Source organism: Bos javanicus, chromosome 8 (genome assembly GCF_032452875.1).
Source record: "Bos javanicus breed banteng chromosome 8, ARS-OSU_banteng_1.0, whole genome shotgun sequence".
NCBI classification, from domain to species: Eukaryota; Metazoa; Chordata; class Mammalia; order Artiodactyla; family Bovidae; genus Bos; species Bos javanicus.
In genome coordinates this window covers 13,346,517-13,356,878 of record NC_083875.1, presented here as the reverse complement: position 1 = coordinate 13,356,878, position 10,362 = coordinate 13,346,517, and the positions used below count along the sequence as shown (strand labels likewise).

The window sequence follows — 10,362 nt, the reverse complement described above, 5'->3', positions numbered from 1 at the left end:
TCTTAAAACATGATGAAAAGTAAATACACTGCTTAAAACTCTCATGATCTCCTATTAGATAAAAAGGAGACACTCCCCATGGCCAAGCCAGCCCCTAGCACATTTTCCTTTCCTCTCCTCCTCATGCCTGCACTGCAGCTACATCGCCCTCTTATTATTGAGGTCTATTCTATTTCCATAAAAACGATTTCCCTAAAACCAACAATACAACTTTTTCCCCTCTGTTGTTCCAGTATCCTATGTTTAGCTGTCAAAATATGTATCACAGTCTGTAACTGTTTTTGAGATTCCTCGAATGACTACAGCATTCTAATAAAACAAAAGATCCATAATGCTAAACAGTGACACTTAATAGTCAATAACATAGTTTAGGATGAAAGAACATGTTATAGTTTTATAATATTAATAACTGGCCAAATCCATGATACCATCAAAAACTATAGAAATTTTCCTAAATTATAAAGAGGTACAATAAAGACACATATCCTTAACTTATCATTGTAAATAAATCATAAGCTGAGCCTAATTTTTCACAGTTTTGTACTTCTGGTCTTTTGCCTCATGTGCTGGAGTTTCTGATTTCATTAAAACTGAGAGAAAAAGTAAGACTTATTCAATTTCATTTTGACACCAATGAATAAAAAGAGATCATCAAGGAGGGCTTGTAAAAAGTACTAAGGATCTGACCTTTGGTTATATAAAAAAGAGTTTCCCTTTCATCTCAAAGTCTCCAAGTCTTGACAGAAATTTTCTCTACCTGTCACTTATCTCTCTCTCCTAAGTAAATTAAGTTATTGCCATGACTGCTGAGGACTGTCATCTCTTCTTCTTTATAAGCATATATCAAATCAAGTTTTTTTTAAAAAAAACTGGTTTTGTTTGACCTTCCAGAAAGGCAACATACTTAAGAAGTCCTTGTGAGCAGGGGCACAGCATTCTCCTCACTAGTGGGTTCACATAAAGTACCAATGTTGGCTCTCTTGCTTTCTATAAAAATATATTTTCCTAATCAATTTTTCAGTTTTATGAACTACTTTAAAGACTGTGAATATAGGTAAACTTACATGTTTTCAAGTTAAAATATTATCTTCTATCTGACCATTTATAATGAATCATGACACTTATTAACACAAAAATATTTCTGAAAATAAAACAGAAGTCAATTGAAATCAAGTGAAATCGAAGAAAAGTCTTTTTTCATTTATGTATTCAACTACACACACATACACATTCTCATGAGTTGTGTACATATGGATTTCATATTAATGTCTATATAATAAAAAGTATCAGATCATGAACTCTTTATGGCCAAATCACTCCAGATCACTGCAGATGGTGATTGCAGCCATGAAATTAAAAAACGTTTACTCCTTGGAAGGAAAGTTATGACCAACGTAGATAGCATATTCAAAAGTAGAGACATTACTTTGCCAACAAAGGTCCGTCTAGTCAAGGCTATGGTTTTTCCTGTGGTCATGTATGGGTGTGAGAGTTGGACTGTGAAGAAAGCTGAGCGCCGAAGAATTGATGCTTTTGAAGTGTGGTGTTGGAGAAGACTCTTGAGAGTCCCTTGGACTGCAAGGAGATCCAACCAGTCCATTCTAAAGGAGATCAGTCCTGGGTGTTCTTTGGAAGGACTGATGCTAAAACTGAAACTCCAATACTTTGGCCACCTCATGTGAAGAGTTGATTCATTGGTAAAGTCTCTGATTCTGGGAGTGATTGTGGGCAGGAGGAGAAGGGGATGACAGAGGACAAGACGGATGGATGGTATCACCGACTCGATGGACATGAGTTTGGGTGAATTCCGGGAGCTGGTGATGGACAGGGAGGCCTGGTGTGCTGCAGTTCATGGGGTTGCAAAGAGTCAGACACGACTGAGTGACTGAACTGAACTGAATAAAAAGTATAATTATATATAATGTACGACTATGCATACTCCTTAGTAATCTAAAATATGTCTATGTATATACATATTTTATATCCATATATATGTATATGTGTATATACATAGATACACAATCAACTTTCTGTTCAAAACATTTAGAAGCATACTAAGGACAGAATTAAGAAAAAAGTAACATATCAATTGCTTGTCTGAGAGTGTGTTATGAGGGAAAGGAGAGAAAAGAACAAGGGTGAGAAGGCAACATACATCTGAGTAGGAAAGAGGCCACCAACGACAGAGGATAGAATTGAAAATACACCCTGGAACACATAATATGTGTTTCCTGTGTTCATAATTCTACTTCAGGATACGTATTTATGAAAGCACCATGGAGACTTGTTAACTACATCAAACTGCACTCATCTTCAAAGTTATGTCTAACCAATTGAAGGTCTAATGCATTATCAACTGGTGATTTTATAGTCTAATTATCACTGACTCATCATTTGTGTCCCTTTCCTGTTGCTAAATTGTCTCAAAAAGCATAAAATGGCTCCCTCTTGGTGACTAACAGAAAAGAGAATCACAGAGAACCCAAGAGTTGAAGGAGATATTGCCCTTGCAACATAATCACTCATCTGCAGTTTCTTTTCCAATATTTTCTCTGGAGAGTCAGACCTTTCCACTTCAGGAGTGAAACCTTCAAGGAGGAAACTACACACAGGCTTCACTGAACTGCCTATGTACCTCTGGTCACTAAAGAAATTATCCAATTACTAAGTCATCCTTGTCTCTGGAAGATTTAGTCAGTCATTCATTCAATGAACATCTAATTAGAAGTGCAAAACAAGCGACTTCCCTGGTGGTCCAGTGGCTGAGATTCCTCACTCCCAGTGCAGGGGGCCCAGGTTTGATCCCTGGTCAGAAAACGAGATCCCACATGCGACAGCTAGGAGTTCTCATGGCACAACCAAAGATCCCACGTCACCATTAAGACCCAGTGCAATCAAACGATTTTTTTTAATGTGTATAAAACATTATTGTCAATAATTTGGGGACTAAAAAGATGAAAGAGCTTAGCCCCTTCCCTTATACAGCAAAATAGAATTTTTGTTAGATGGTACATTATTCTTTCCAGTCTCCATATACTTAGCTATGTGACTGAGCATTTCCTGATTTGTCAAGAGGTATCAAATACCTAAAAGTATGTATTTTTAATGAACTCTAGTGTTATCTTTATGAATTTATCTTGAGGAAAGAATCAGATGTATGTGCATAGGTTTAACCACAAACATACTCATTGAAGCATCATAAACCTCCCAACTGACCAGCCATCTATAACTGGTTAATAACAGCTAACTTATTTGTTCATTTGCCAGAAAATGAACATTATTTTGGTCTCTATAACAGTGTGCATTATTCTCTCTTCAGAGGCATGTAACATGGTAGGTACCTTTTTCAAGATCACACAGCTGAGAGATACATGGCAGGATTGTGGTCCAGATACCTATGTGTTTAGCCAGTGAGCTGTTAGCCCAGTTCACACAAAGCTACCTCTTACCCTCTGAACTGGAGCTCAGCCTCAGCTAAGGCCATTAGCAAGGCAGTCTTTCTGCAAACTGTATCTAACTGTCCCCTTACCCTTGTTCTTGATCACAACAGCCAATGTATTTCCTTCACTGAATGTACCTGAGTGATTTTCTTCTTTAAATCAGTTTTAACAGCTTTATAGGGATGTACCAGAACATTATTCTAAGAGTGCAATTCAATATTTTTTAAGTAAATTTGCAGAATTGGACAAGCATTACCACAAAACAGTTTTAAAATGTTAATCCCATAAAATTCCACTAAGCCCATTTGCAACCAATCCCAGCTCATATCCCCAGCCCCAGGAAACCAACCATCTCTATAAACTTGTTTTTTTCTGGATGGTTCATGTTAATAGAGTCATACATGAGTCATCCCAAAAAGCATTTTTACGACAAATAACAAAACTACCATTTTGGAAATATACTATATACAGTACATGATGCCAAGTGTTTGGGGTACATGTGGGGTATGTTTTACAACAATTGCTTGTATCTAGGGAAGTAAGACAATCACACGAGGTCTAATAACTAGTAAAAGCATTTGAATTTTTATTCAAGTGTGACTGATTCCAAGCTCTTGACCTGAACACAGGGCTTGTGTTCTCTTCTGAACCTTTATGAGTTCAAGATGGTGACCTCAGCTGGTGAGGCAGGGTGGCCTCTTTATAGATGAGAATCTTAGGTTGGGTGGTCAGATTCCCATTCTTGACCCTGTATCCAAAATATGCAAAAATAAAACATGTTACTAAGGAAATATATTTTAGAGCAAGTGAGTTAATAGAAGAACTCTTAACAAATTTGGTCCTTTCTCAATCTGATTACTTTGGCATCTCTAACATTTAAAAGAACTGATTCCTGCAGAGGCTAATAACAGAGAATCTTCTTGTTGAGAGATGTCACTTATTCTAACTGCATATTTGCTTATCTAAAAAATGTCTCAGCCACAATTCCAAATTCTTGGTCCTGAAAAGATCAGGGATACCCTGTGGATTTCTCACCCTGAGAGGGCTTGGCTGTTCTCATTTGGGGATATTATTTGTTTAAGCTTTGTATTTGGAATTGGAGCATGGCCAATTAACAACACTGTAAGGGGTTCAGGTGGACAGCAAAGGGACACAGCCATACATATCCACGTAGCCTTGGCCCCCTGCAAACCCCCCTCCCATTCAGGCTGCCACATGACATTGAGCAGAGTTCCCTGTGCTATACAGTAAGTCCTTGTTGGTTATCCATTTTAAATATAGCAGTGTGTACATGTCCATCCCAAATTCCCTATCCCTTCCCTCCATCCTTATCCCCATGACAGCCATAAGTTTGTTCTCCTAAGTCTGTTTCTGTATTGTATCATTTCTTTTTAGATTCTTGGGGATATTATTGCTCCCTTGTCGAGGAAGGCAATATGTCTTTCTTCCTGGACCCAGGCAACTGGGAAATATTAAATCCAAGCCCTTCTGTTTCCTGTTACACCGAGGGCTCTCTGCTATCTGAGGGCTACTGCAGGGGGACACCACAAGTCAGGATCCTTCAGCCTTTGCAAGCCTGAGGGCTCAGGGGTCTGTAACTCGTGGCTGCCTTTCCCACACTCTTGGGTTCTGGCTATATTCTGGTCTCTGGCCTCCATTACTTTGAGGATATAAACTTGAACAGTGTGCATAGAGTAGTCATACCTCCAAGTGAGAAATCTCGAAGAAGTTATCAAAGACTCCTTGAAAGAGGAAAAATGAGATTTTTTTCCCTCTCACAGGGTGTTCAAGATTGCTTCAGAGGAAAGTACTCACAGAAAGACAAGACTGTCAAGGCTGCTAACTTCTGTTCTTGGTAACTGTTGCTCACAACCCTTGGACTGTGAGAGCTGGGACAAAAGCTCATGTATTTTCATATGGAATAAGAGTTCCACATGGTAATCAGTTACTCAATGAAGAGAACTCTCCATTCAATGATACAGCTGAAATTCCCAGGGAACCTCCTTTGAGTGTCTAAGAAATACTTGGGCTTCCCTGGTGCCTCAAATAGCAAAAAATCCTGCAGTGCAGAAAACCTGGGTCTGACCCCTGGGTTGGGAAGATCCCCTCGAGGACAGCATGGCAACCCACTCCAGTGTTCTTGCCTGAAGAATTCCATGGACAGAGGAGCCTGGCAGGCTACAGTCCATGGGCCATAAAGAGTCAGACATGTCTGAGCAACTAACACTTTCACATCACAGGGAACACTCAGACCAAACATTCTCAGAAATAATTACCTTGAGCAGCTATAAATCTCTACTGGTCATGAATTCCACATTTATCCTGCATATGTGAATGTCCATAAGGAAGCCAGTGTCTCTCCTTTACCAGAAATGTCTCAACAGGGACCATTAGCATCAGTGGCAGAAGTCACAGTCTGGGCCGAAATCAGATTTCTAGATGGACTTAGATTTCCCTCCTAGGAAGGACTTACTAATTGTCCAGCAAGGTGTGCATCTCCTGGGCCGCTGGTTTAGCACTTGGGCGTCTCTCTGCTTCTCTACCACTGCTGCTTCTAGGCTTTAGCATTACTCATTCACTACCATTTAATTTCCTATGCCTGTGTCATCTGAGGAGAGAGAGAACACATCTTTTACTTTCATTTTTTCTTTCCCAGAAATGTCATTGAACAGAAGTGCTCTTTCCTTCCTGCTACCAAGACACAATGAAAGGCCAATCCTGGTCCACTCTGCACACTAGACTCACAGGAGGTTGTGTGACCATCACCCTCCATTTCAGTGTGTGTTACAGCCCAGCTCTGCCCTGACCCAGGAGCCTACTTCTCCTCTAGGGGTTTCTGCTTCTTCTCTCTTCTAAAATCGCTTCTTCCCACCTTTTCCCTTCTCTCTGTTTTGTCCTCTTTTTCTCCTCTGACCGTTAGTCATCTTAGCTATTTCTGTTATTGTTCCTTTAAAAGTCACTGATTCCTGGGTATCTGTACACAAATGTTACTATTTTAATTCCTTGCTAATTTGATACCTCTTTCTTTATTATCTCTTTAAGAACCTAGCTGCTGCTGCTGCTGCTGCTAAGTCGCTTCAGTCATGTCTGACTCTGTGCGATCCCATAGAAGGCAGCCCACCAGGCTCCTCCATCCCTGGGATTCCCCAGGCAAGAACAATGGAGTGGGTTGCTATTTCCTTCTCCAAGAACCTAGCAGCCCTGGGCTAATGAGAGTAGAAACAAATGGGAAAAAGTCTCAATTAACACACACCTAAAAGACATTCTTAGGTTAAATTTCAGATAGGTAATCCTTAGCTTCCAGTACTGCGACTGCAACATGAGTGAGAGTATGTTATATACTATGTATCATATAGCCAAAGCAGCAAGTTTTCCTGTTTTATTGCATCTTCTACCTTTTTGGGTAGAAAATTATTTAGTACTTAACCTAACCAGAAACTGGTCCCAAACCCTCTAGCCATTCCGTGGATAAACCATGGCCCTGCTGAAATACTGTTCTGAGAGCAAGGGGGCTACACACTCCACTCGTGGAGTTACCCTGTGTTTATCACAGTAGATAAACATATCAATCTGTAGAGTCTATAGACTCAGATCAAGCTGTAGAGTCTATCTATCCAGAGTTCCATTTGTAAATCACAGCCATACTCCCTGGCTCCCATATAATCCACAGGTCTCTCTATTCCCTTTTTCAAAAGTTGCAGTATCCTTTTCTCCATAGCTCATTTTAAAAATATGTCCTGCTTATTAGCACTTTTGCACTCATGGTACTAATGAAAATTAGGAAATAATAAGATTCGGCTTCAAGATAACCTTGATGCGTTTTGGAAATATTTTTTCCCCTTAGGTAAAACTGGACAATCCTTAGTAATTCACATGAAAACTCCAATATCTGAGGAAGCCAGAGAAACCCAAGCTGAGACTTTTACTTGGCCTCTCAGATATGCGAGTATCGCTGTTGGATTGACAGTTTGCTGAGCCCAGTTCAAAATGAGCCTCTTTGTCCTCAAGCCCTTACCTTGTTCCCCTAGAAAGCCACCTGCTTTCCTCCTTCCTGTGCACCTCTCTGTGAACCCAGGATGTGGATGCTGAGTGGCGCCAGCCATTGGAAGCAAGTCTTCTCTCTTTAAACTTTGGAGTCAAAAGCAGCTGAGGGTGTGTTGTGGGGAGAACAAGTTTCCACCTATGCTCTTTGCTCGATGTCATCCTTTTCCACATGGGTATCATGTTTGGGGCCGAAAATGCACAGTGCACACAAGTAAGCAGAGGGCAGGGAAGTGTCCCCCAGAACACCAAGAGTTCCTGAGTATTGAATCCTGCCTCTAACTCATCTGTGTATTCTGTAACATCTGGACCTGCACATAATACATCTTTAAGCAACTGCTCCCTTTAATGGTTGGACAGAGGAAAGGTACAGGTATTATAGGAGATAAGAAGAATCATCTCCACAGCAGTAGTGTTTTTGATCAAGCTATCTCCAGACGATAGCATGGGCATCATCTTGTGGTCAGGATAGCTAAGAAGAAAAAAGTGGAAAGCAAATGAATCTTTATGTTTGTACACCTCACCCCCCGCCCCACAATACAGATACTGAATATTTATAAAAATTTTTAGACAAAACCGAGTGACTTCATTTTCTTTTCTTTTTTAGGCACCATGATGGAGACTTCCACATGCAGACTTAATTTCTTGTGAAAGCCTGGTGAGGAAGAGAAATGTTTCCTTCTTTTCTTCTAATCTTCTTTATTCCCAGACACTATTGCTAGGAGACTCACCAGCGCGTAGAGCCAGACATGCTTCAGACTAGGTTGGAAATGGGTTTCTCCCTGAGAGCAGCCAGTGCCTGTGGAACTCTTACGCGGGCTCTATTCTGTGCCCCTCCCAATACTCTCAAGTACCATCTGACAGTTATTTTTGCCTCTGACAGTTAACCTCTAAAGTCTTTTCTGTTTTCAGCTAAATCTCTGGCTCCCACAGCTTCATACACTGCCCAAGTCAGTGTGGCTTATCCTCTTCTTCACACCCCTCACCCAGTAGAGTGTCTTAAAACATTTTTGTCCCCTTTGAGAAAATAGCCTCATGATTTTAGTATAAAACCGGAAGAAATCTATCTATCCACCTATTTATAATTTATTTTTCCCAATGCATAATTTCAGGTTTCATCATAATGGTTACCACTAAAGAGAATTTCTACTGATATCCATGTCTTCTTTAGTCCAGTCTTTTAAAAGTTGAAGGAAATCCTAGCTTCCTGTTAGGCAATAACTTTCTGGGCTGCATTCCCTTCTTCTTCAGGGTTAGATGATTTCTCATTCTACCCTCCACTTCCTGAATCATTCCAGGTAAGAAATAAACCAACATAAAAGGCAGAAGCCATTGCTCAGGTAGACAGAAAAATTTATGGCATAATTACCTCATGAAAATTGTGGTTAGCCTGGGGCTCCCACAGAGCAGTCATTTGGTTATTTGCAGGCTCTGTTTCCTCAGGCATAATTGGTCTCCTCTAGAAGGAAAATGGTAACTTCAGCCTTTCTCCACTGAGTAACTTGAGAGTTCTATACCCCATTCCTCCTCATAGGAAGCTTATCTCAATCAGCCCAATCTCTGTCCAAGTAGGGATACCCCAAAACTCACCTCTGCATCAGCAAGCAGTTTCTCTGATATCCTCAATTTCCAGATGCTTCTCCATTCAAAAGTATTTCATTGCAGTTGGTTTTTTAAGGCAGGGTGGACTGATCCTGCAGGTGGGTGGTGTGTCCATGGTGCTCAGATGTGACTGAGTACAATCCACTTGTAAACCTCTAAGACATCATGGGTACAACTTCCAATATTCCTTTACTCTAGGTTTGACTGTTGGGGTCGGAATGTTGCCCAGGTCTGGAGCTTTCTTTACCTCGTCAGTTACTCCCCAGAATTCTGCAGTCCCAGATTAAGTTTACCTAAACCAACTGTCTCTCAGCAGTAGTTTATTTTTCACAAAGGAAATGCTCTCACATACCCACATTATATCACACCCTTTTAACTACATCTCTATTTGGACATGCATGAATATTTGGTTTGGGAAAAAGTTATCCTCCTAGTCAAAAATACCCTAAATCACTATATCCTCCTGCACATCACCTTCAGGAAACAACTTTTTAGCCACTGAGATGGCTTCCTTATATATTTATATATTTTGTCTTGCTTTCATCTTAAAAAAGAGATGTGTATATAGTTTTAAGTAGCATGTGAAAAACTTTAGTGGCTTAATATGTCATGTCTTCATATGCCATGATATTCTCAATTTCAATTAATTTGAATGAAAATATTTTTAATATGAAAAACATAACATTTATGTTACATGTTCTTTTCCTTCTCACTGTAATATTTTGCTCCATTCTTACAAGTTAGATCATGCAATGAGACTTTGAACATTTTAGTAGCCCTTGAAATACATTTACCCACTACCCTTCCAAAAATGTATTGTTTCCCCTACAACCAAAAGTATAGAGGTATGATTATGACCTTTGTGCAGTGCAGTCAGGAAAAACCTTAATAAGGATCCCGAGGTACGATTGAGAAAAATCAGATCTAAAATTCCCAGTCTAAGTTTCAAAAATTCTCTAAAGCGTGACAGGTGACCATTTAACCAAATTCTTCCTTGAACTGTATATATGCCAATTTCCCCTGTTCCTTTATTTTACAATAGCAACAATTTTCAGACTCATATCTAAATGACAGTTTGAAAATACAATCCTCTTTTTTTCCCCTCATATCCTACCTTTGATGTAAAGAAGAAACAAAAACTTGAAAAACACTTTTTTAACAGTAAAATTATTTTCTCTTTTAGAAACCACTGGGCAATTTTACAACTATATGTCATAACACATTTGAAAACAATCAAATTTCTAAAAGCAAATATGTATTATTTTTCAGTATGTGTATG

The 10,362-nt window shown here is 39.6% G+C and overlaps 1 long non-coding RNA gene across 3 annotated transcripts; it reads right to left on the bottom strand.

Annotated features, from left to right (window-relative positions):
• Positions 1 to 3,997: 3,997 nt before the first annotated feature.
• On the bottom strand, positions 3,998 to 9,526 carry LOC133252463 (uncharacterized). Of its 3 annotated transcripts, XR_009737936.1 has the most exons (5): positions 9,072 to 9,516; positions 8,851 to 8,940; positions 7,456 to 7,953; positions 5,914 to 6,048; positions 3,998 to 4,188 (listed from the first exon to the last, which is right to left on the bottom strand). It is a non-coding gene; the product is annotated as an uncharacterized LOC133252463 (long non-coding RNA). The 3 variants fall into 3 exon arrangements; XR_009737937.1 differs by having other exon boundaries at positions 7,456 to 8,940; positions 9,072 to 9,526; XR_009737938.1 differs by lacking the exon at positions 8,851 to 8,940 and having other exon boundaries at positions 9,072 to 9,515.
• Between the last annotated feature and the right edge of the window lie 836 nt (positions 9,527 to 10,362).